At 38.8% G+C, this 26,929-nt stretch overlaps 1 protein-coding gene and 1 pseudogene across 2 annotated transcripts in view; both read right to left on the bottom strand.

The window, feature by feature from the left end:
• Fubp1 (far upstream element binding protein 1) overlaps positions 1-26,929 on the bottom strand; it is a 909,332-nt gene that overhangs the window by 552,287 nt on the left and 330,116 nt on the right. The window lies entirely within an intron of this gene.
• The window catches only part of LOC127206457 (histone deacetylase 1-like), a 54,281-nt pseudogene continuing 29,706 nt past the window's right edge, over positions 2,355-26,929 (bottom strand).

Here is a 26,929-nt window from a genome sequence, read left to right as displayed (position 1 = left end):
CTGGCTTAGTGAGTGGGTGTTGGTGGGCAGAGAGGCACCACTGGCTTATCCCCTGGAATGCAGCTCAGTGGCTACATTTCTAGACATTTTGGTAGGAGCTGAAATGATGATTTTTAAATGTGGGATGTTTCTGTACTTGTGAACCTGATGGTTTAGTGAATTAAAATGGAATTTATTATGTTGTCAAACAGAGCCATAAAAATGGACAGACAATAGGGTAAATAAGTCAACAACAGGGCCAGCTTCAGTTTCCATTGCAGTAGTGTGGCTATCCGATTGTAAACTTTAATGTTTCTGTGTAGTATTTAGAGGTGGCTCATCATTTGTTTATGTGTAGCTGGGGATGGGACAGAGGGCACCACAGGGCAATGGGAAGCATCTGGCCTATAACAAGGGCTTAATTAACAAGCTTTGCTAGTTACATTCATAAATGTTTCCAAATGAAACATTAGGAGACCTTTGTCTCTTGTCAGTTGTGCCAGTGACTTTACATGTCATTTAGTAAGTGACTACAGCTGATTTGGAAAATGGGACAAATTTCCCACCCTACCAAGTGTGCTCCGTGTGTAGGAGCAAGAAAACAGGTATGTAAGAACTGTGGCTATGTAATGGCCTTTTAGAAGTCCAAATGGAGCATCCTATACTTGACTAAGACCTTTCCACATTTTCTTTAGAAATAAGCCATTTTAGTTGGCAGGTTTTGCTCAGGAAATAAAACAAAATATTTCAGAAACATCAGTTATATGATTAAATCCAGAAAACGTAGTTTCAGAAGTGAGTTGTGGTCCTGGAAAGAACTCCAGGTAGCAAGAGTATTAAGTTTTCCATTAGTGAATTGGTGCTTTCAGTCATCCTCCTTGGTCCATCCTCCTTTTAACCTGGGATGCAGAATGCCTGGGGGCCTGTAGAACACAGGCCAAGAAAGAGGACAGGATGGAGATGAATGAGGCATGTTTTATTCAGAGTTCAGTATCCATTTGTTTTAGGGCAGAGATGTCTGTGTTGTGACTCCTGCATGCTGTGAAAAGAAAGGCCAAGTGCCTCGATAGCTAATGTTACCTAGGGGCGGAAGCTGGTGGAGTGCCAATGCCTGAACTTGGGAGGAAGAGTCAATTTGAATTCCATATTTTGGGAACATATCAAAGGACTTAATATTTTGATATGTAAAAGAAAATGTATATATTCTGCGAATGGCAACACACCCTTCTCTTTACTATGATTCCTCTCTGGGGTTTCCCTTTATTTCTTACTGCTCTGGCTTTTCCATTATCTGAGTTCCTTGTTTTCCCTCTGGGCTTTTAAACTAAGCTTTCCATTATTTTATTTTATTTGTAAGACTGAGTGGGGTTCTTCCCATGTTAAGTGTTAAAAACCCTTGAGTTTTGACCCAGAAGAACAATGTTCAAAACTCATCCTCTAACAAATGATTTCTCAGAGGATTAAAAAGGCAGTGAAGAGACAGAGTGCCTTTTCCCCAAGGACATGACAGGGGAAAGGTGTGTCCTGTGTGACTGAATGGAAGTCAGTCTGTATGCTTTAAAGAACAAACACTGCTAAGGCTTAGTTGTGGGCAAAAGACAGTGTCCTTGAGCGGCAGTGGGTCAGATGAATATGGTAAAATGTCAAAGACAAACACTGGCGATCTCCCATGTGGAAAGTCATGGGGGGAAATTTGTTGAGAAGTCAGCCTTGGGCAAACATGAAAGCGAAACTCCTTTGAAAAGAAATTTCCAGATATAGGAAGTTTTTAATCTGAGTTTAATGCTCTGAAATTACTTTAGCTTCTCTTCTTGAATACAAATCTAAGACCTCTCTCTCTCTCTCTCTCTCTCTCTCTCTCTCTCTCTCTCTCTCTCTCTCTCTCTCTCTCTCTCACACACACACACACACACACACAGTCATTGTTTTACATCTCAGATAAAAATGACTTCATAAAAAGAGATCAACGTGAATCACAATATGCAGTTATGGAGAACGAGAATTAATTTTAGTAACTTTGCATTTGAGTACAAATATGGCTAAGCAAAGCAGAGACCTTTTCAGTTTACATCCTCAGGACATAAAATTATTTGACATCTAATGACAAGACAAATTCACATTTGCTGGTTATTTCTAAAGTACTTATGAAAGTCAGGGCAAAGGCTTAACATAAAAATATGTCAAAATGAAATAATAAAACCATGGTTGATTCACAGAATATTGCTGAATAGGCTCTTTAAGCATTTTAAATATTTAAATCTTGATGCTGAATACAAAACTTTTAAATAATTTCAAAAGAAGTGTTGACTAGTGAGGATCTACATTTAATGAAAAAACGGATAGATCTAATACTTGTGTATTAACCAGTTTTGAAACTAGCTGTAATCAAATTGGGGTGCTGTGTAATTTGCATATGTTGAGTCTAGTAAGTGAAGCTGCCGAGAAGGCATAGTTTCTTTTAAGAAAGCAGCCATGGCACTTGCTCTTTTAGATTGCTCTGCTGAATTTTGCGGAGATTTAAAAACAGGAACTCGGTGTCCGTCCAACACCAACTGTTGCTCATTCTGCTTTTCCTCCACTTTGGAGGAGAGCTGTTAGGAAAAGGAATACATTAAGAATATATCAAAATGTGTCATGCAATGGAATTAAGCACACTTTTTATCAGAACCTCATTCCAAACATTTTGTGTGCCCAGTAGAAGAAAATGCCTCCTAAAACTTTGAGGCCACACATCACTTTATCCACATTCTTAGCTGCATCCAGGCAACTGGGGTAAATCAGAGAGGAAGACCAAGTGTAAATATCAGGTTGTGTTTCATTGGGAAAAATGTGAAAATCGACACAATTGGGTTGTTTGTAAGGATGTGTGTGATATGGATGAGGAGGCCAGACACAATACCTCTTCCTCATACTTTTTCTCCCCCCTTTCAGCTGTGTCTCAACAATCCACCTATCATTTAAGGTGAAAGATATCAAAACCAGTCTCTAAATTTGGTTCTCAAAGGACGAACTGAGATGCTTCTTTCATACATTTAAAAAAAATCTTTAAAATAGTCTATTTTCTAAGCCACAGAATTGAGATAAATCAATGGACATAAATCTGGGTGCCAAAGGTCTGAGAACTTTAAAAAGAAAACTGAATATCCAACCGTTTATGTCATTAGCGCTTAAACACTTGTTTCCAAAGTAACAAAACAGTGCTATGGGCATTGCAGTTCTTTCCCTTCATTTTTTTAATTCCAATATTTCAGTAGCTAAGTACACAGTTATATATTTATTATGCATATAACAAAGTATTCTGCCTTCACACCAAACTGGAGCAATTGTTTCATTACATATCCACAGAAATGCTTACATACATGTTTATTCATACGTGTAACATAGTATTATTTATATAGAGAATGACTTGTCAACAGTATGTGTGCACAAGCCAACATACAAGCTAATGTTGCTTATCCTGAAATTTATAAAAATAGCTTCACATTTTATATAGTTTTATGAATCTTTGTACTTAACTTTATGTTTCAAGATGCACCTATGGTTTCAGATAGTTTTGCTGGATTTTTAAGAACTGCTTTGTAGTAGTTGCTGAAGCAGCTGTAACACCATCAAGCACATAGCATCTGGTCTAGCTTTTATATTTTATCATTATTATTTATGTGCTTATAAAGATTCTTATGTGAGTCACTTTATACACATAAGAAAAATGTAAGGTCCTATATTTATATAAAATTATTATTTTGTATGGCATGATTTTGAACTTTACAAAATAGTATCGACAAGTTTTTCAAAAGTCCAAGCTGTCACAGATGCGTCTGACAAACACCCTTCCTGGGTTGTTATATTTCTCAATTTTTAACACGGTACTAGATGTACTGACTTATAAATTAATCAATTAGTAATACTCCTTACTCCGTCACTCTGCAGTTTGAGCTGTATTTCATTCTTGTCAGGGTTAAGACATATGTTCTGAGTGCCCACTGTGAGCTGAGAATGGCTGACTGCTGTAGATTAAAGATGGTAAAAAGTGACCGCAAACACATGCTCTGGACATTTAGGTTCTGCCAGAAGAAGAGACATAATAGTTGAGTGAATTGGGTGATAACAGGAAAGAAGGGTGCTCATGGGAAGACTGAGATGGAAATCTTGGAGTCTGGAGCTGGATCATGTTTTAAGGAGAGTAGTGGGGGTCAACATATCAGAGAAAGAACTGCTGAAGGATTTAGTGCCACACAAAAAAAATTGTGAGAGAGGGTAGGGTCCTGGACATCTGAGGAATAGCTGAGATACTATATGTCTGAAGGTAAGTGACTAAATAAATGTGAATGAGAAAGACTTGGGGCCTGGTTACTGAATACCCAGCAGGCCATGCTAATAAACTTGGTAGGTCATATTAAGATCATCTATCTGGTAGGCCATGTTGAAAACAGTGGTAGGCCGTGTTAAAAACATCTTCTAGACCATGTTAAGAGCACTCTGGTTGGTTATATTAAGAATACTTGGTGGGTGATGCTAAGAATCCATAGTGGGCAATGGTAAAGGTCTGTCCATTACCTGGGTGAAATATGAGGCTTGGAACTGAGCAAGAGCTGACATATTCTGAGGCCAACTTTGGCAACATGTGGAGACCTTGTCTCAAAAGCCGAACACACAGACCAGACCTGTTGGTGGTAGGCTTGTAATCTCAAGTATCCAGAATCCTCAAAGGCAGAAATTTGATCATAAATTCAAAGCCATCTTGGAAAAGAATGAGTTCAAGACCACACTGGTCAAATTAATTAGAGTCTGTCTCAAGTAAAAGGAAATAAAATAAGAGTCTGGGACTGTAGCTCAGCGAAGAAGCACTTGCTCAGGATATGTGAGACCGTTGGCTCTACCCCCAGGATTACAACAAACAGACACATGGAGGCTGGGGTTACAACTGGTATTTTCATTTTTTTCAGCTGTTAGTCACCCTTTCCAACAACACCTGGGCCAAATTCCTGGGCTTTTTCTCTTCCCCCTGCCTCCCCCCCCCCCCCGCCCCGGGCTCTTTAAGAGACTGTTGGTCATCACTCTGTTCCTACTGATCAACTCTCGGTTTTCTGAGAAAAATATTTTCAAAACAGAACAACAACAACAAAAATCTCACTTCCATAAATGAACTCACAGTTATGCTGAAGAGAACAGCTCCAAATAACTTTAAAGCTATCTTGGGATTTCGTGTTAAACCAAATGGAAAAGCCACATAATGACTGAAGTAGCTTTTAAATAGCCATGGGCTGAATATGCAAATGATAGAGTTAATTATCTCAGGTAATTTAGTTTGTGAGAGTGGAAGCAAGCTTTTACAAAGTTTTGGTGATTAGGGACAAGTTTTAAATTATAATTTGGTAAACAACAACAGCGTCCCAGACTGTCCACTTTCCAATAAGTCACCCTGTGTTAACTCTTACTCTAAAAAGAAAGCAAAACCGTGTAAAATTTATTAGTATTACATTTCTCATGTGAATGTGTTACTTAGGTCCATTTATAAAAGCATGCTGAAGTGCACAGCACACATAATTAATTGGACTGTATAAGGATGAGAGGGCAGGCTGAGCACAAGCAAACATACATCCCTTCACTTCTTTCCATTAAAAAAATTATTTTATTAATTTATTCTTGTTACATCTCAATGTTTATCCCATCCCTTGTATCCTCCCCATTCTTCCCTCCTTCCCATTTTCCCATTACTCCCCTCCCCTATGACTGTTCCTGAGGGGGATTACCTCCCCGTGTATATGCTCATAGGGTATCAAGTCTTCTTCTTGGTAACCTGCTGTCCTCCCTCTGAGTGCCACCAGATCTCCCCCTCCAGGGACATGGTCAAATGTGGGGCACCAGAGTACGTGAGAAGTCCTATCCCACTCTCCACTAAGCTGTGGAGAATGTTCTGACCATGGCTAGATCTGTGTAGGGGTTTAAAGTTTACACCTGTATTGTCCTTGGCTGGTGCCTTAGTTTGAGCGGGACCCCTGGGCCCAAATCTGTCTATCATAATGTTTTACTTGTAGGTTTCTAGGACCCTCTGGATCCTTCTACTTTGGCTATTCTCCCATGCTTCTCTCATTTAGAGTCCCAATAGGATGTCTCCCCTCTGTCCCAGTTTCCTGGTAAGTGAAGGCTTTCATGGGACATGCCCCTTGGGCTAGGTATGCAGATATAAGTGAGTATATACCATTTGATTCTTTCTGCTTCTGGGTTAACTCACTCATTATGATCATTTCTAGCTCAATCCATTTATCCACAAATTTCGGGAATTCCTTGTTTTTAATAGCTGAGTAGTATTCCATAGTGTATATGTACCACAGTTTTCTTATCCATTCTTCTACTGATGGACACTTAGGCTGTTTCCATGTTCTGGCTATTATGAATAAGGCTGCTATGAATATGGTTGAGCAAATTTCTTGTTGTGTGCTGGGGCATCTTCTGGGTATATTCCAAGGAGTGGAATAGCTGGGTCTTGAGGAAGCCCTATTCCCATTTTTCTGAGATAGCACCAGATAGATTTCCAAAGTGGCTGTACTAGTTTGCATTTCCACCAGCAATGAAGGAGTGTTCCTCTCTCCCCACATCCTCGCCAGCGTGTGGCGTTGCTTAAATTTTTGATCTTAGCCATTTTGATGGTTGTAAGATGGAATCTCAGAGTGTTTTGATTGCATTTCCCTGATGACTAAGGAGGTTGAGCATTTCTTTAAGTGTTTCTCAGCCATTTGATATTCCTCTGTTGAGAATTGTCTGTTTAGTTCCAAGCCCCATTTCTCAATTGGGTTATTTGGTTTGGTGGTGTTTAATTTCTTGAGTTCTTTATATATTTGGATATTAGACCTTTGTCAGATGTAGGGTTGGCGAAGATCTTTTCCCAGTCTGTAGGCTGTCTCTTTGTTCTCTTGACAGTGTCTCCTGCCTTACAGACGCTTCTCAGCCTCATGAGGTCCCCATTATAATAGTTGACATTAAGGCCTGGGCCGTTGGTGTTCTGTTCAGGAAGTTGTCTCCTGTGCCAATATGTTCCAGGCTCTCCCCACTTTTTCTTCTAAGTGACTTAGTGTCTCTGGTTTTATGTTGAGGTCTTAAATCCACTTGGATTTGAGTTTTGTGCAAAGTGACAAATATGGGTCCAGTTGCATTTTTTTACACATAGACCTCCAGTTAGACCAGCACCATTTGTTGAAGATGCTATCCTTTTTCTATTGAATGGATTTGGTTTCTTTGTTTAAAAATCAAGTGACCATATATGTGTGGATTCATATCTGGGTCTTCGATTCGATTCTTACTGATCCACCAGCCTGTTGCTGTGCCAGGACCATGCTGTTTTAATTACTATTGCTTTATAGTACAGTTTGAGATCAGGTATGGAGATTCCTCCAGAGCACCTTTTATTGTACAAGATTGTTTTAGCTATTCTGGGTTTTTTTGTTTTTCCATATGAAGTTCAGAATTGAACTTTCAATGTCTTTAAAAATTGTGTAGGTATTTTGATAGGGATTGCATTGAATCTGTAGATTGCTTTTGGTAGGATGGCCATTTTTACTATGTTAATTCTCCCGATCCATGAGCAAGGAAGATCATGCCATCTTCTCAGGTCATCTTCAATCTCTTTCTTCAGAGTTTTGAACTTCTTTCCATTCTTGGCTATGGATGCAGTGTGACTGTCTTAAGTTCCTACCACTGTTAGTTTCTTGAAGTGATGGTGTAGACTGGAATTGTCAACTAAAATATGTCCTTTCTCTGCTAATTTGTTTCATGACAATGTATTTTATCACACCACAGAAATGCATACATTTTCCTGGAAAATGTGAAGAAACAGAGAAGGCTCCCACCACAGGCCAAAGAAATGATTTTGCTCACATCTGTCTTGGTGAACCAATAAGTTTACTGGGGCATGGTCAGTTACAAGGACTCTTGGACAGTTACATCACTGAAAATCCCATCCTGTCATGAGTGACAACTCACAGAAGCCCAAGACTTTTTTGTTTGTTTGTTTGTTTTATCTCCTAGCCCAACTTGCAGCTCAACTGAAGAGCCATATATTTCACCATAAGGAGGGATTTGTGAACATTTTAAGTTTCCTGAACTTTGTGAACCTTGCCAAGCAGTGTGAGCTTCTTGACAATTATGAGTCCCTCTCTAGGAGGAAAGTTTCAGTTCAGAGGAATTAGCTGCACAGTGACGTAAAATAAAACACTGCTTTTGACTTCAAGAATATTTTGTTGTTATTATAGGAGGGGATTAATTAAACAATTATAAGCCAGTGGGCTTAGTGAGACAACGCCGATACAAATATGGCCAAATCATAAGGTGAACTAGCTCAGGATAGGGGAACATGGAAGACCAAATAAACCTTCGGGAGGAGCAAATGTCAATTTGAGGCTTTACTTTTGTATTTATAAGTGAAGAAGTAGTTACCTGGCTTGCAGTGGCATCAGACCAAACACATAGTAGGTGGTTAATAAATATGTGTGCAATGTTTTCAAATTAAGATGGTTGACCATGCTCCCCGTGTGTTGTTCATAGGTTGTGCTGTTACTCATGCTCTGAAAGCACTTTGAAGCCCTTGGTCAGGAAATGAAAACTGCATAGGCTGGTGAGGTCCTCTGTCCAGCAGTCTTAGAATCGCATGTCATTTTTAGTAGTTTGTTGGATATTATAAGCTTTTAGCCTTTAAAAGCTCTTTGAAATTGCTACATAAATACCTGATGGCAAGCACTTCACACTGACTGAGCGGAGCAGAACACTCAAGGATAAATCCTATCAAATGAGGGATGAAGGGATGTGCAAGATCAACCTGCATTTCAGGTAGAATGTCTGGCGGCAAAGGAAATAAGTAACTTGTATTTAGTCCACTTAACAATTCAAATTACTGGAGAAGAGCAGTGAAAGAGGGTCAGGGGAAACATGGGTTGATTTAGAAAAGAGGGGCAGATCTGCTGGGTGTGGTGGTTGCCTGTTGTGCCCAGCACTATAGGAGGCAGAGACAGGTGGATCTCTGTGAGTTTGAGGCTAGCCTGGTCTACAAAGTAAGTCAAGGACAGCCAAGGGCTACACAGAGAAACCCTGTCTGGAAAAAAATAAGGATTGATTCTTGCCTTCCTTGCCAAGTATTGCAACTATACGAAGGGACTACTTTAGCTCTAGGTTGATTGCCCTCTTGGCGTCCTCTTGCAGCCATTACTCTCTCTTTGGGCCTTTAAGATTTCTGCTAAGTTCACTTGGAGAGGAGTGGCGAGGAAACTGATACTTTCAGACCCCTGGCCTCAGATCTGGCTGCCATACACTGTCATCGGCTCCCTCTTTCTCCAGGTGTCACTTCAGTTCTCTGTCTGAGTAAGCCATCCTCTTTCCTGGCGTACAATCTTCGTCTGTCACATAGAATGAATTTGCGTACCCCTTGAGGACCTGACCCAACCCAGTACGCAATACAATAGTAATGTAGTCTTCAGGCAGAAGTTCTTATAAGTTTGAAACAATTATCTGTTATGCCAACAGTCAACACAGGAAGCCAGGCCAGACTCTGGTGTATTAACATTAAAATATCTAGACTGTGGAGATGGCTCAGTGGGTCAAGCATGTAGACTTGAGTTCATATCCTCAGCTTTTACCCAACATGCCAGGCAGGCCTTTGGCATCTTTAACCAAGCCCAGCACTAAGGAACAGAGAGAGGCAGGTGGAGCTTGAGAGTTTTCTGGACAGCCTAGCCAGAAAGCCCTTTTCAGGGCAATAAGGCAGAGGAAGGCAATGTCTCACTCTGGAATCTGCACTAGTGTTTATTGGAGGTTCACCTGCACACATCAGTACAACACATACGCACACACACACACACACACACACACACACACAACATATACACATATACATATGTACACAAACACACACACACACATATACACATATACATATGCACACACACACACATATATACACATATACATATGTACACAAACACACACACACATACATACACATATACATATGCACACACACACATACACACACACACACACACACATATACACATATACATATGTACACAAACACACACACACATACATACACATATACATATGCACACACACACATACACACACACACACATATACACATATACATATGTACACAAACACACACACACACACATATATACACATATACATATGTACACAAACACACACACACACACAATATTGTAAAGACAGGAGAGAACAGCCATTCCCTATAGTTTTGTACTTAGGACAACATGACAGTTAGTTAATGTTATGTCTTTGTACAATACTGAGAGAATTGGATGGCTATAATATTTAATGCATACAAATATTTTTATTTGAAATGCATGTAAATAACTTTTTAAGACAGTATTAAACTAAAAGAACAATATTTCCTGCACACCCACATTTGTGCTTTAATTATAGCAACCTAGTTTTTCCAAAGATTTATTTACATTAGCACTTTCTCTATAAATGATACATTGGAAAATATATACATTCACATAACCTTTTAAATCAGTGACTTCTGGCAAAATGAATGAAGGAGACCAAAGAAATATGCCAAAAGTGATTTGAAAATTTAGTTATTCTGAGTGTTGTTTGTAAAAATCACTTTAGCTTTGATGTTTGATTCCATTCTAACACCTTTTCAAGTGTTTCAAGTTTCCATCTGGTGCTCAGTGTGGAGGGGAATCTGTGCTGAGGGGCTGGCGTGGTGTGTGTGTGTGTGTGTGTGTGTGTGTGTGTGTTAAGTGCATTCTCTCATTGGGATCTTGAGTGTGTGTGTGTTGTTAAGTGCATTCTCTCATTGGGATCTTGAACTTTGCTTTTTGGGCAGAGAACTTGGGAATGATTAAAATCTGGTGAACTTGACCTCACATTTTTACTTTTCACAGGGGAAGACTCCTTTTCCAGAGCACTCCCTCATTCCAGGGCCCTTTTTAGTGGGTCTTAGTGAGAACAAAGGAAGCCCCTCCTCACATGATATGAAAAGTCCTGTCATCAGATAGAGCACTTGTAACTTTCCACATGTGCTGTTTAAGGGAGCAGATGAGGTCAGCCAGTTGTCTTGGTCTTTGTGACAGAGGACACACAGATGAGCCGAACACATCCTCCACAGTTGTCAGCTTCCTAATGACTAAGCGGTGCTGAGAATTGAACCCAGGGACTTCAGGTATGCTGTGTAGGCATTCTAACACTGTTCTGAACTCCCGATACTAAGGAAAACTTTTAATGAGTAATTCAGTTTAAAAGCAACAAGCCAATTCTCAAACTTACTTTTATCACTCAGATGTTACCGTTTCCCAAATCACTTAGTAAATTCTCCTGAGTTTAGCTTGTTAACAGGGAACTAAAAACTGTGATCAAGGAAACATAAATTTCTTTTTTACTATCTAATTTTAGATAAATTTATATATCCTACATTTTGAATATAACATTCTTAAACTAGGAGCAGTATAAAAAAAGAAGAAGTGCTTTGCATGTTGACTTTCTGAAGGCAATTAAGGAAGATTCTGTTTGTATTACATATTTTTCTCTTACCCTCCTGGGCCAAATTCTTCTTTTTAGATTATACTACCATCTGTTTTCATTTGTTGGTATTTGGCTACAATTGTTTCTCAGGGTATATTTTTGAATAATAATTAATAGAAGTAAATCAATCCTTCCAGAGAAATTATTTTCATATGTGGGATAGCAAAACCAGATGAAAATACGGCTGCAAATAGCAACTTCATTTTATAGCAGGGAGTAGAGATTTTGCCCTGTGGCTCTGACCAAGGTCAATAGGACTCATGTGGGTAAATGCTGGCATGGGCCTCTAAATGTGATCCCTACAAATATGCGGGAGAAACTGGAACCAACTAAGAAGCTTAAAAAAAGATGCAAAAAGGGAAGCAAGTCTCAGAAACCCATACTTTGTGAAGCTAAAATAACATGTTGTATTAAATCATTCAGTGTTTTTTGGCAGAATATTGGAGGTAAATTTTTGTATTTCAGAACAACTATGACTAATTCTTCTACCTGCTGCTCCTGGTTTCTGTATTTTTCATTGGTAGTTTTTCCCCCTTGGCTCTGCTAAGTACAGCCTTTCCCTCTCGGGAAGAGTGATGAGAGTCCAATTTTTCATTTTTCAATATGGTCTACAACTCTCATATACGTGCTGGTCTTCTTTTGAAACCAATGGATTCTCAGTTCCCAGAAGAAGTACTTAACTCAATGAGAAGCAGCTTGTGGGGACACCAGAGAGAAAACGCTTTATCATATAAATGTATATTTTAATTTTAAATGCAAAACATGATGTGCCATGGAGCCAGGACTCTTAGACATAGGCCATACATGCAAAGAAATATATTCTGTCAAGAATCTATTCCATACTTTGTAGCAAGACTCTTAATTAGAGGTGAAACAAAGAAGCCCATATTCATGTCATTAATACTTACGGCAACCACAGAATTCAATGCTCATTTGTACTTGGTTAACAAGTAGCACAATGTGGCCTATAATTTTTTATTGCCTATGACAATAAAGAAATACGTTGTTGGTTAGAAATAGTGTAACTGCTTACATTCAGTTTAGAAGATTGTGAATATTTTCTATGCTATGATGGTTGCTGCCTAGGAACATTGTTCCCTTGAAAATATACCTAACTCTATGGCTTAGTCCCTAGGCCTTCTGCTTTGTTGGAGGCTGGTATGATTAGCATCCTGCAAGGCCTGAAAATTCATAGACAGACTTTGAATGTGATACTGGACGTATCTACTGTCTCGCTTGCCTCTTCTCTTTGTCATTTTCTGATTACGTGAACTTGTATTAAATATAAATTTTAGAATTCCATTTATGCTGTAGGCGTTTGTGAGAGTGGATTCCATGTCATGGTCTTCCTGTCTACCCCATCTGTAAGCCCCTGGGGTTTCACCATACTAATCTCCTTCAAAGTCCTCAATTCCAATGGTTTGTTCCTAGCCTACTCTATACAGGACTCTGTGACATTTCAGAGATCTACATTCATGGCTGTCCCCTGAAACTGAGCCCCTACACAGTAGGATTTGAATGTTAACACTCCCCCATCTTCCTTGGTGAAAACAGTTTTCAGAAATGCCTAGACACTCGTTTCTTGATTTTTTTGAAGCTTTCTTTTATTTTTTATATTTAATTTGCTCACTTTATATCCCAATTTTAGCCCTCTTCCTCATCATTTCCCAGTCCCCCCCACCCTTCCTCCTATGCCCTCCTTCCTCCCCTAGTATTCAAAAAGAGGGGCCCTCCTCCCCTAAAATCTGACCTCAGCCTTTCAAGTCTCATCTGGATTGCCTGCATCCTCTTCCTCTGTGGCCTGGCAAGGCTGCCCCACCAGGGCAAAGTGATCAACATGTGGGAGCCAGAGTCCATGTCAGAAGTAGTCCCTACTCCCCATATTATGGGGCCTACAAGGAGACTGTGCTGCCTGTCTATTACATCTGAGCAGAGGGTTTAGGTCCTCACCATGGTCCTTGGTTGGTGCAGCACCTCCCTCCTCCACCTGGATTATTTTTGGCTCGATTGGTCTCCTTGTGAAGTTCCTGACCCCTGCAGGTCCTTCTGTTCCTCGGCTCTTCCATAAGATTCCTTGTGCTCCACCCTGAAGTTTGACTGTGTGTCTCAGAATCTGCTTGGGTCCTTTGCTGGGTAGAGTGTTTCAGAGGATGTCTATGGTAGGCTCCCTTCCTGTTCCTTCTCTTCACCTGCTTCTGGTGTCTATTGTAATTGTCCTTCTGAATGAGAATTAGGCACTCTCCTCAGAGTGCTCCTTGTTATTTAGCTTCTTTAGGTCTGTGTATTGTAGTGTGGTTATCCTGTATTATGTGGCTAATGTCCTTATAGTAGTATATACCATGCATGTCTTTCTGGGTCTGGGTTACCTTACTCAGGATGATCTTTTCTAGTTCCATCTTGAAAATTTCAAGATTGTTTTTAAGCTAAGTAACATTTCATTGTGTCAATGTACCACAGTTTCTTTATCCATTCTTCAGTTGAGGGCCATCTGGGTTGTTTCCAGATTCTGGCTGTTAAAATAAAGCTATGAACATAGTTGAGTAAATGTCCTTGTTATATGGTGGAGCATCTCTCGGGTATATGCCCAGGAGTGATATGGCTGGATCTTGAGGCAGAACTATTCCCAATTTTCTAAGAAAGCACCAGATTGATTTCCAAAGTGATTTTAAAAGTTTGCACTCCCCCTAGCAATGGAGGAGGGTTCCCCTCCCTCCACGTCCTCTTCAGCATGTCCTGTTACTTCCCTTTTTGATCTTAGTCATTCTGGTAGGTGTAAGATGGAATTTAAGAATCATTTTGATTTGCATTTCCCTAGTGACTTAGGGACACTGAGCATTTCTTTAAGTCTTTCCTCAGCCATTCAATATTCCTCTGTTGAGAATTCCATTTAGCTCTGTCCCCATTTTTAATTGGATTATTTGGCTTGCTGGTGTTTACTTTCTTGAGTTCTTTACATATTTGGGATAGTAGTCCTTTGTCAGATGTAGGGTTGGTAAAAATCTTTTCTTAGTGTGTAGTTTGTCATGTTCTGTTGATAGTGTCCTTTGCCTTACAGAAGCTTTTTTGTTTCATGAGATTTCATTTATTAATTGTTGGCTTTAGAGCTTGAGCTGTTGGTGTTCTATTCAGGAAGTTGTCTCCTATGCTAATGAGCTCAAGGCTCTTCCTCACTTTTTCTTCTAACAGATGTAGTGTGTCTTGTTTTATATTGAGAACTGTAATCCACTTGGACTTTAGTTTTGCACAGGGTGATAAATATGTGTCTATTTGCATTTTATACATGTAGACATCCAGTTAGACCAGCATCATTTGTTGAAGATGCTTTCTTTTTTCCATTGTATGGATTTGGCTTCTTTGTCAAAAATCAAGTGTCTAGGTTTACTCTGGGTCTTTAATTTAATTCCATTGGTCAACCAGCCTATTTCTATCTTAGTACCATGCTGTTTTTATTACTAATGCTCTATAGTACAGCTTGAGATCAGACATGGAGATACCTCCAGAATATCTTTATTGTATAGGACTGTCTTAGCTATTCAGGTTTCTTTTTCCCAAATGAAGTTGAAAATTGTTCTTTCAAGATCTGTTAAGAATTGTGTTGGCATTTTGATGAGACTTGCATTGAATATGTAGATTGCTTTTGGTAAGATGTCCATCTTTACTATGTTAATCCTCCTGATCCATGAGCATAGGAGACTTTTTCATCTCTGATTACTGTCTTCAATTTCTTCTTTCAGAGACTTGAAGTTTTCAGAAAGGCTCAGACACTCATTTTTTGATTTTTTTGATGCTTTCAATTCTGTGATGTACAGCAAGTTTCCATGGTTGCAGGGCTTGTTTCTGGCATTCCTTTTTTCAACACTTTGTTCCTCCTTTTAAGGGTTCTCTACTGAACAGCCTCAACTCTGTCATTTTATGTTTGTACTCTTTTCAAACTTAAAGTTACCAAACTTTGCCTTCTACTCCTCTAATCTACTGTATAACTAAATACAATCTCATAGCCCATGGACTGTGCTTTCTGTCAGCCATTATCTCAACCTTCCCATTGGTGAAGGGAATGCCCCTCTCTTTCTTCTGAGCTCCCCTGGGTGTGAACTGTAAAGACAATAGCACAGAGTGAAGCAGAGACAACAGCACAGAGTGGAGCAAAAGCTATTGGCTCACTCTCCTCCTACATCTGGGTCACCCTGTACAGTCTCCTCTCCTTCATCTAAGGACATGAGACTCTCCCCAAGTCATGCTTAATGTCCATCCATTTAAGGTTTCCCCCAGGGTTAATTTGCCCATCTGATGTCCCTTTTGATCCTTTACCCTCTTTTCCTATATTTTCTCTTTTCCATCTGCATTGAAAACACACTGGCAAACAAATCCAATCTCTGGATTATCAATGTCTTCTGTGTCATCAGTTTATAATAGCCTAACATATCTGTAGTTAATTCTTATATTGGACAGTAAAATTACAGCTTGGCAAAGTTAACAATTTGTCCAATATCACACTGCTGTGATAAGGATAGGACCCATTTCCAGGCTTCAGGTTCATGCCACCGTGATTTCAGAATTATCTTTTCATATATGAATTTGGAAATGAAAACATGTCTTCTCTCTTCATATCCACAATTCTGTGATCAATGTCTTAGTAGTAGTAAGTACTGAACATATTTTCTAATATAGTGGTTAAAAGACACAGTTTTTTCCAACAATCTTTATTTTACTACAAATTTCAAACAGCGTTATTAGATATTGCATTTTCCTATTTATTTATTCTTCTCTCATATATTTCATCCTGACTGCAGTTTGCCCCTCTCTCTCCCTTTTCTTGAGTCTTTTTTCCTACCTACCCTTTTCCCTAGATCTGCCCAATATCCACCTACCCTCAGAAAAGAGCACGACTCCCAGACATCAGGCAAATACAGCATTACAAGCTACAATAAGACCAGGGACCATACTCTCACCTCTAGGCTGCATGAGGCAGTCTAGTAAGAGGTAAAGAGGCAAAGACAGATGAAAGAATCAGAGACAGGCCTTGCCCCACTGTCAAGAATATCACAAGTACACCAACTACACAACTGCAATATATAGACTGAGGACCTAGGCCAGACACATAGAGACTCCCTGATATCTGTGAGCCCATTTGACTCCTGGTCAGTTGATTCTGTGGGCTGTGTACTTTTGGTGACCTGGATCCTTCTGCCTTCTCCAATCTTCCTTAGCCTCCTCTGTATGACTTCCCAAGATACCCAATATTTTGTTGGAGGACTCTGCATCTGTTCCCTAGGTATTCCATTCTTAAAGTAAGATGAAGAAGCAATATTCATATTATTATATGACTTGATTGGCATAACCTTTTCATCTAATTTACAACTCTAAGTGCTATCTGTTGGAGGAAGGGGATGGTAACAGCTACAGAAAAGGCTGAAGACATTACACCATGTGGACATCATTGAGCAAAGTGCTTAGCCACGAAGAGTCTCCACAGCTCCTTTTAATGTAGAGTGGAGGCTACAGCAAAACAATTTAATCAACATTTTAAAACCCACGACCATCCTAGAAGCAATTAACATCAAGCATGGTGGTTTCACTGAGAATTGTCCTTCATATATCATTTCTTTGAAGACTTGGTCCCCAATCAGTGGTACCACTTGGTAAAGTTGTAGAACCTTTGGGAAGTGGAGCCTTGATGGAGGAAGTGTCTCTGCAGTGTAGGTTTTGAGGTTTTTTTTTTTTAGACTTCCCCTACTTCCTGTTTCCTCTCTGTGCTTCTGATATGTGGATGAAAATGGCATGAACATGTTTCTTGCTCCTTTCCATACCTTATTCAATTATTGCCATACCATCTCCCCATGGTGGATTCAATCTGCTTCTAATGGGAAGCTAAAATAAACCTTTTCTTCAAAATTGCTTTTGGTCATGATACTTTATAATGAATCAAGTATCAAAAAAGTATCAGCAATCTTCTCATAAAAATTGATCCAGAAATATTCTAGAGGATGTCAGGGTATGTTTCCTGCCATAAGATAAGGAAGAGAAAAACATATACACTGAAGCACAAGTATAGTTGGATTTAAAAACCATACAGTGCAATCTGAATCAACTTATTCGTTACTTAATGGGACATAGTTAGGAATCCTACCTCTAAGACCTATGTTGAGAAGCATTAAGAATAGAACTCCCTGCATTTCGATCTTACTGGTGGTGTGTGATTAGAGGCCCCTTGCTCATTCCATGGCATTTATACCATTTTCTCCAGTTGCACTAGCAAGACCACTTACACTGTTAAAATTTTTGTATCATTAGCTCATGCAATGTATTGATGAGAAATCATTAAGGTGGGTGATGAGAGGATCAAGAAATGCAATGGCTCTCTTTTGCAATAAGTTTGGTGAAAGATGCAAAGGTATTAAAATGAAGTGGGCCAGATGGTAAATTGTTTTATCAAGTAATTGCACTGTGGTCATTTAACATACTCAGGGGTTCCTTCAAACACATTCCAGTAAAGTCAGAAGATCACACTGAACATCAGGATCATGTGTCCATCTGAGAGTGCTGTCCTTTGAGATTAACTCTTTTCTGTGCCAGAACAGGGAGAAGTGACAATGCTCTTATATGTCACATTGTTAGCTTGTCCCCTTAGGATAGATATAGCAGAACTTAACAGTATTGGATCCTAATTTGCAGTGCTACTCCCTTGAGAGATTATGTAGTGGATGAATAATGTTACTTTCAGAGGGAATTTCTGCCTAAAGGGCCACAGCTGTATGATATCGAGTGTGCTCCACAGCTGTATGATATCTAGTGTGCTCCACATCGTATGATATCTAGTGTGCTCCACAGCTGTGTGATTTCTAGTGTGCTCCACAGCTGTGTGATTTCTAGTGTGCTCCCAGGCTCTTCCTTCTGCCATATTCCATGACTGCACAAACTTCACTGGTCTTTATCATTTACTAAGAAAGCCCCACTTACAGAATCCTTGAGTGTTATTTTTTCACCCTGTTATGATTCACTGCATTGCATTTGGGGAGAAGTGTTGGATGTATCATAGTGAGTGTGTTAGTGTCAAAAAAAAAAAAAAAGGGATTTGATTTGGAAGAATGACAAATAATTAAACATAAACTTTCAAACTGATAAAATTCGCTATTGAGTTGTGTCAAAACATATTTTTTTTCTAAGTCAGATACTTTCATTCATCTTAGTGTGCCCACTAGGCATTAGTTCCATCCCAACACTACCACTGGGGATTAATGTTCCTCAAGCTACTCTTCTAGTTGTTGTTACAAGAGAATGTGGTCTGAGTTGACTTAAGGCATCAAATCATATTGAGGTATACAGGACTTAGTATGTTAATTTCCTCATAATTATTGTCAAATAATTTATAAAAGTCATAGAATAAATATTGATGAAAATGAGAAAAGCTAACAACAGAACATTCTCTAGACCCCAAGAGTTGAGTAGCCACCATTTACGTGCCTCATGCTCTAAAATTCCTATGTGTGATCTTGAGTTCTAGCTTTTAAAAAAATCTCAATTATTATAAAATCATATATACTACAAAGGCCCAGAGAAATGGATTGGCTCATCACAATTCCACCCTTGGGATACACATGGTAGAAGGGAAAATCACTACCTGAAAGTTTCTTCTTCTCTCTGCTCATGCATGTTATTGTGTGCATGTGCACATACACATACACACAAATAAAGTAATAAAGCATTGCTACTTTAAAACTAATTACAATTAAATCATTATTTTTTGATTCTCTGCTTTATAAATCTGTCTATGATAGTGAACTTTTACTTTGCAGCTATTATTTTCCTAAAATATATCCAAAAGAAAACCCTGTTTCTTCTATTTTTAAGCTGGAGTTAATTACCTTGCTCCATCAGCTAAGATAGATGTAAATCATCCTCAGCTAGAAAGTAAGTGAAAGGAGTAGCGTGTTATGACGCTGTATGGCGGGAAAGGCTTATGTTCTGCTTCGGGCAGTCTACAGCCTAGTTGTCTTGTCTTTAAAGAGAACCTGAGTTATTAGGCTTAATAAACATAATGCATAATGTTTTCAACTGGATATTCATGACATTCAAGAAGCTTTACCCCTAAAACACACAGAAACAGCATGTCCAAGAAAATAACGTGAAAGAGGCTGATTTATCTTGCTAGTGCAAGAAAGTAATTTTTGAAAGAAAGCAAAACTGTTGATTCTCATATAGCCACAAAAACAAATGGACTCTAAAAGTTTAGTTAATTCCTTGATGAGAAAACTAGTGACACATTACAAGTTCTTCAAAAGCCTAAGGATGACAACATTGTATGGACTACAGAACATGGAAATGTACATATACAGACTTGTATATAAAGGCAAACAGACTTTCCCACTTTACAGAACATATTTGCATTCCAACAGAAATAATTATTGCCAAAGATAGCTTCTGGAATTTGGACCAGGTGAACCAGAAGTGCCTACAAATAGATTCTTCAGAGTTTTGCTTGAATAGCAGAAGTCATCTTATGTCTTCCACACCTTGGAAGATGACTTATCTCTTTTGGGTGGTGCTTGTGTCTCCTATAGTTTGAGTCCTCTGGGAACAATAGCAGCTCATCTGAGACTCCAAAGAGAAATCCCTTTGGACTAACAATCCTGGATGGCCCATTTCAAAAATGGGTAGATGTGAACAGCTGCTCTAGTAACTTACTCACAGTGTTGTCTAGTTCACTGTCTCCAGAGTAACTTGTGCAGGGAAACCTCGAAGGAAGGTCACTCAGGATAAACAACAAAGGCCAAATAACTGTGTATTAAATAATACAATGAATTATTTTGACTTTAGTATCTTTTTGATTTACAGATTCCAGATTTTCTGTTGTCTTTTGAGATATTTTGTAATGGCAAGTTGTAAATAATTAAGGTATACCATGTATATAGAAAGAATGAGAATAAGTACTTGCCAATAAGCAGGTGAATAAATTGTTTCAGGTGAAGAGCCAATTGTTTTATGTCTAAAAATGGAAAATGTGTCAAGTTATCTATAAATTTTATTTTATCATTCATTGTTTTCCGTATATGTTTCTGGCTTTTAATACCATCCCGTGACACACCTGTAACATCTTATCAGTTACCCTATTTTGTTGAAGTGTTAAAATTTCAGTATTTGGTAGTTCTTCATTTAACTTTGTATAGTTGGCATGCAGACTTTCCTGAATTCTTATAGAACATTACAAATGCACTCATGGCCACACTCCGAGTAGGGATTTCTTTAAACTCAAACTGTTCCGTCCCCTCTTCTAAGAAGCATATTAAGAACCAAAAGATGGCAGATCATGATAATATTTCTAAGATCCTTTTCTCTTGCACCTTAGCTTGTGGATCCAAGCTAGATATTGGTTAACAATAAATGTTTATTGGTTGAAAACCACAATATAATCAATACTGTCATTCATAAGGTAACTTGTTCTTATCATATGTTTTGTGAAGAAATGATATATTCAATTATATCAAACTATTGTCCTTAAATTCAAATCAATATGCCCCAGGTTTTTCAGAGGCAATTTTAACTAAAAATAATCTTCATGCAAGTTCATTATGTTTTGTATAGTTCTTTGCATGTAACTATTTTATAATGAGAAGGCATTTTTCAGATTTGTAGATAAGCAGTAATAAATTACCTGCATTATTCCATGTGTTGCCAGAAAGAAGTGTTATCTAGGCATAGTGTTTTCTGATAGCTTATGTCCATCTGGCTGCTGTTAGCATCAAATAGTCATTCACAAGGAAAAGAAACCATTTACCATGGGAAAGCATGTTGACAGAGTGAAATTATCCATTTAGCTATTAAATCTAAGGAGATAACAGTACACATGCAGACATCTAATTTAAGGAGATATTTCTGCTCAACTGTAAGTTTGGAAAGCATTTAGACAGTGCTGATAGCAACAATTATTTTGACTAAGTAGAAACAACAAACAAGTAATGTAAAAACCTGTATCAGTAATTTTTAAAAATGGCTTTTCTCTGATTCTTACTAATCAGTTTTACTTTTTTGGTTGACAAATAACATTTATACATATTTATGAGGTACAGTGCCATGTTTTGATTTATATGTTGGGGAATGATCAACTCAGGTAATTGCGTATTCATTTTAGAAAATATTATGCTTTTTTACACCTACCACATTCAAGATTTCCCTATTTGAAATATATGATGTGTTATCTTTATATGTACTCTCCTCACTGGGCCATAGACAAGTAGACTATCTTCTTGTTATATAACTGTAATATGCTGATTGTTGACCTACCTCTAATGAATCCTAATTTCCCATACCCTTTCCAGTCTCTAGTAACCACCACTTTACTCTCAACTTCTCCATAAGATAAAAAAATATTTTAGATGCCATTTAAAAGTGAGTTCTGGTCTTCTGTTTGTATATTATGGTTTCTAATTTTGTGCTTTTAGGGTTTCGCTTTTATGTGCCTCTCTCAGTGACAAAGTCAAATATACTACTAGGTGACTTAAAGGGCAGAATTCACTTTCATAGTTACAGAGAATAGGAGTTTCCTCCCTTCTTTCCTTCCAATCCTTGCTCCCGCCTCCCCTCCCCACATCTGCTCCTCTATATCTTTTCAGAAAAGGGGGCCGCCCATGGATATCAACCAGCCTGGCATATCAACTTGAAGTAAACTAGGCATCCCCTCCTATTGAGGCTAGACAAGGCAGCACAGTATGAGGAAAGGGTCCTGAAGACAGGCAAGAGAGTCATAGACAGCCCCTACTCCTGCTGCTGTTAGGAGTCCCACTTGAAGACCAGGCTACACAACTGTAACATACGTGCAGAGGGCCTAGGTCCATTCTATGTAGTTTTCCTGCTGGTGTTTCAGTCTCTGTGTTCCCCTATGGGCCCAGGTTAGTTGATTCTGCAGATTTTTTTTTTTGTGTGATGTTCTTGGCCCCTCTGGCTCCTACAATCTTTCCTCCCTCTCTTCCTCAGGATTCCTCAAGCTCCAACTTTGGCAGTGGGTCCTTGCATTAGTTTCCATCAGTTGCTTGCTGAAGCCTCTCAGATGACATTCATGCTCGGCTCCTGCAAGTAAAGCAGAACATCGTTAGCAGTGTCATGAGTGCGCTCCATCTCATCGAATGGGTCTCAAGTTGGACAAACCATTGGATGGCCATTCCCTCAATTTTTGTTTCATCTTTACCCCTGCACATCTTGTAGGCAGGATAAATTGTAGGTTGTAGGTTTTGTGGTTTGGTTGGTGTCCCAGTCAATCCACTGGAAGTCTTTTCTGATTACAGGAGATGGCTAGTACAGGCTCCATATGCCCTACTGCTAGGATTCTTACCTAGGGTCACCCTCATAGATTTCTGGGAGTTTCCATTGCCCTTGGTTTTTAGCTCATACCAGAGATGCCCCATTCTCCCAATTCCAGTTGTCTCTCCCAGTACTCTCTCCAGGCAGAGAAAACAATGTTTAGCATACCAGGAGAAATATGTTTAATACCCATAGCTGGAAATGTATATAAACAAAAATATATACAAAGTATATAAACAAAAATGTGCATACACATATGTTTAAGTGTATGTGTCCACTATAAGTGGTTTGCCACTAAGCTGTTGCTCTAGTCTAATAGTGTGTGTGTGTGTATGTGTGTGTGTGTGTGTGTGTGTGCATGCGCATGTCTGTGTGTGCACACACCCATGAGAAAGAGGGAGAGAAACAGAGTCTGTGCTCTTGAGGCAGAGAGTTTATAGAGTGCTTAGGTCAGCAGACAACATTCATCCATCTTTCCTTTATTCTACGCAGCTGTGTGTACCAGGAATTCTGGTCCCGAATCTTATGGCCATTCCTCACTCTGCTCCTCACTTGGCTGGCACAAAGGGACTTACAGATGTCTATGTGGTTACAGCCATATGACTGTTGATCCCAGCTCCGGTTCACAGGCTTCAGCTGCCAGCTCTTACCTCCTGCAGCCATCTCCTCAGCCCAGTCACTAGGGGAATATATTTAGGAAAAGTATTGTCTGCAGGTACTGTGAGTGACTGGACACTTTACGGTGCAGCTACAAACTGACACAATGCATTGAGAATCCTGAGGAGTAGCCATTACACAGCTGACTAGTGAATGGCATCATAAACGGTGAGGTGACTTGAAGAAGCTTCTGAGATATGTTAGAGTTTTATCTGTAATGAAACACCATGACCGAAAACAAGTTGGGGAGAAAAGGGCTTATTTGGCTTACATGGCTTCCACACTGCTGTCCATCACCAATGGAAGTCAGGACAGGAACTCAAACAGGTCTGGATCCTGGAGGAAAACCTGAAGCAGAGGCCATGAAGGGGTGCTGCTTACAGGCTTGCTTCCCAATAGCTTGCTCAGTCTGCTTTCTTATAGAACCGAGGACCAGCGATTCAGAGATGGCCCACCCACCATGGCTGGACCCTACCCCTTGATCACTAATTGAGAAAATGCCAACTAGAACCGAGGACCAGCGATTCAGAGATGGCCCCACCCACCATGGGCTGGACCCTACCCCATTGATCACTAATTGAGAGAAATGGCCTTACAGCTGAACCTCATGGAGGCTTTCCTCAAAGGAGGCCCCTTCCTCTCCGATGACTCTAGCTTGTGTCACAAAACCTGTCATTAAAAGATCCTACATAAGTAGTGTATTATGAGTTCATCGCATGATTTTAGTTGACTTTATAATATTAGAAGTAAGAATAGAATGTAAATGCCAATTATTTACCCCAGAAGACATCTCCAACATTTTGTCTTGACCTGAGCCCTGACTTATTTCCAAGGGGAGAGTTATGGAGGATAAAGCAACATTGAACTCTTCTTAAACCCTGGACATATTCTCACTAGAGGAAAAAAAAAGACTTTTCTTTGAAGGATACATCCTTGCAAGTACACATTCACACAGGCAGAGGTGTAGACAAGGATATGAAATACCCTCTTTTGTGAAGCGTGGTGTTAGTCTGTGAACTCCCCAACATTTCATTCATGTTAAGTCATATTGCTTTTATTAAGAGGTCAAGGGGGCTGATTTCACATACAGAATTTAGTATGAAGACATAGTTTCAATGACAGATGAGAAATATCAGGCCATGTTTCCATGACATACAGTTTGGTGACTATATATGTAACATGACTTTGATACAAAGCCAGGGAACTATTAATTAATTAGTCATTAAGTGATGATCTCCTTGGTTTTTATTTGTTTTCTGCTTATGAAATGAGGTGATAAAATAAGTTGGGGTTGTATAATTGGATAAATTAAATTGACATAGGAATGAGCTGCTATGCATTCAAAATTATGTTCTTTTGTCTCTCTGAGCACAAAGCAGAAGAAATCCCTCAAGCCCAAGGTTGGCTTGAGCTGAGAATTACCTGGCAAAAGTGTGAAATGGAATTTAGCTTGCTGTATTAAAAAGAAAAGAGTCAGTTCCATTCTGCATGAATAAGCAAAACATAGGATGAAACTTAATTATTTCTCCAAAGCCTGAAGAAGTCACAGAGGAAGGTAATTTTACCTTTCAAATGGGAGACATTTCCTTACCCTAACAAGACTGGATTTTAGATTTGTGCCAGTGACTTCTACTTTTTGTTTACATCCCAGGTCTTCTGAAGGTAGTGCTGGGGCTGCATGCCAGAAATATGCTTTCTTATTTGAAAGCATAAATCATGCCTTCCTAAAGATGAGGTTCTGAAAAACAAAACAGAACTCTGAAATTATAAGTGTATTCAACTCCATTTAATGAAATATGAGGACAAGATAATTAACATACCTTTGTTTCTCTACGGAACATGTGCCTATGTAAAACCCATATTTATGTTAAAATATGTATATACATCATGCTATGCTTTAGGTTCAGCCATGAAAATATTACATAGCATACTCACCAATGCATGGAGTTCTAGCAATTAGTTGAGATAAGGACTTGATGCACAGCCCCAGAAATAGAAAATATTAAATTGAATCAGACGGAAAGAATTTATTTGTTTTCTTTACCACTCTGTAGTAACATCTGCTTTTTGCAATGCATCTATTTTGTCCACTTTTAATTGGAATTCTTTATATGCAGAAGCACGTAAATGTTTATTGTTGTTAATGGTGTTGGAAATTTCCTACAGATCTAGCTGCTTTTTCGTGTAAGATGCTGAAACTTGTTCCAATCTAACAATTGGTCTAATCTCTAATGTGCTATCATCCGTCATAAATTCCTCAGGAGCTGTCAAAACAAATTTATGTTGACTAACAAACCTGAGACAAAAGAAAGAAAGAAACTCAACCACCTTAGCGTATTGTTCAGTGAGAATACTACAAATGTACTTCATAAAGAATATTTAGTCAAGTGATTATTTTGAGAATCAGTTTTATTTTAATGAGCTTCTAATACTTACTGTAGATCAACAATTGGAGGGAAAGCAGATGTCTTTCTAAAAATTCTATTTCGTTTTTATTAATTAAATTTGTTCTTTGACAATTCCATGCATGCATTCAATGCATTCTGATTACTGTCAAACCCCTACTGACAGACTGTGGGGGAAGAGGAGTCATTGTCTCCAGCTGTGTCTCCCTGGTGAGCCAGGCTCATCAAGTTTCACCAGACAGTTCCAAAGCCATGGTCACACAGACACCAGCCATTAAACTCAGTGGGTCTTCCTGCTTTATTCAGATTATTTGGTCTATCTTTATTTGAATATTAAATAACCAACAGTATTTGAATTAGAAAATTTGTAGTTTAAATCATGTGATGTTGCAACCATTAGGATATCTGGGAAACCCAAAAATAAAGTAACACATTTGTATTCCAATAACAAATTTAATGTGAATTTAAATTAGTAATCTCACAAATGACATGCAATCTATATCACAGAATGATCGATTTAGCTGATTTTCACTCTGCATTCCTTTCTCCTGAAATCCTGAGTATGTACATGATAGAAGAAATTCAACACTTGCTCCAGACAGGCACTGTGCCATGAGGTGGCCTGTTTTTTTTTATTTTATTTATTTTTGACCAATAGCAATAGCACAGATGCTACCATTTCAGAGTTTACAGATGTTGAGGGAGGACTGTATTAAGCTATTTTGACTAAATTGAGACTAAATGGAAAGTGTGGCTCAGAAGTCATGCTTACAAACCGAAACCTGAGTGTACAAGGCCAGGTTCTTGAGGAATTTCTCATTGATCACTAAGTTGGAAACTGCTAAGGATAGGTCTCTAACTCCACAGTGTTCAGTGTTACTATTATACAATATTTTTTCATCTTAGAAAATATTTTAAAGTTTGTTGTAGGATGAGGGATTTTTGTAACCTGAAAAATTTGTTTTTTTAATTTAAAAACTATATCATGCCACTCTATTACAGTGTTATTTAATATGAAAATTGTATTGCTATACATAAAAAGTATGATTTCAAACATA

Source organism: Acomys russatus, chromosome 23 (assembly GCF_903995435.1).
Source record: "Acomys russatus chromosome 23, mAcoRus1.1, whole genome shotgun sequence".
Taxonomy (NCBI): Eukaryota; Metazoa; Chordata; class Mammalia; order Rodentia; family Muridae; genus Acomys; species Acomys russatus.
The sequence above is the reverse complement of the archived record's forward strand: the minus strand, read 5'-3'. Positions and strand labels throughout refer to the sequence as shown.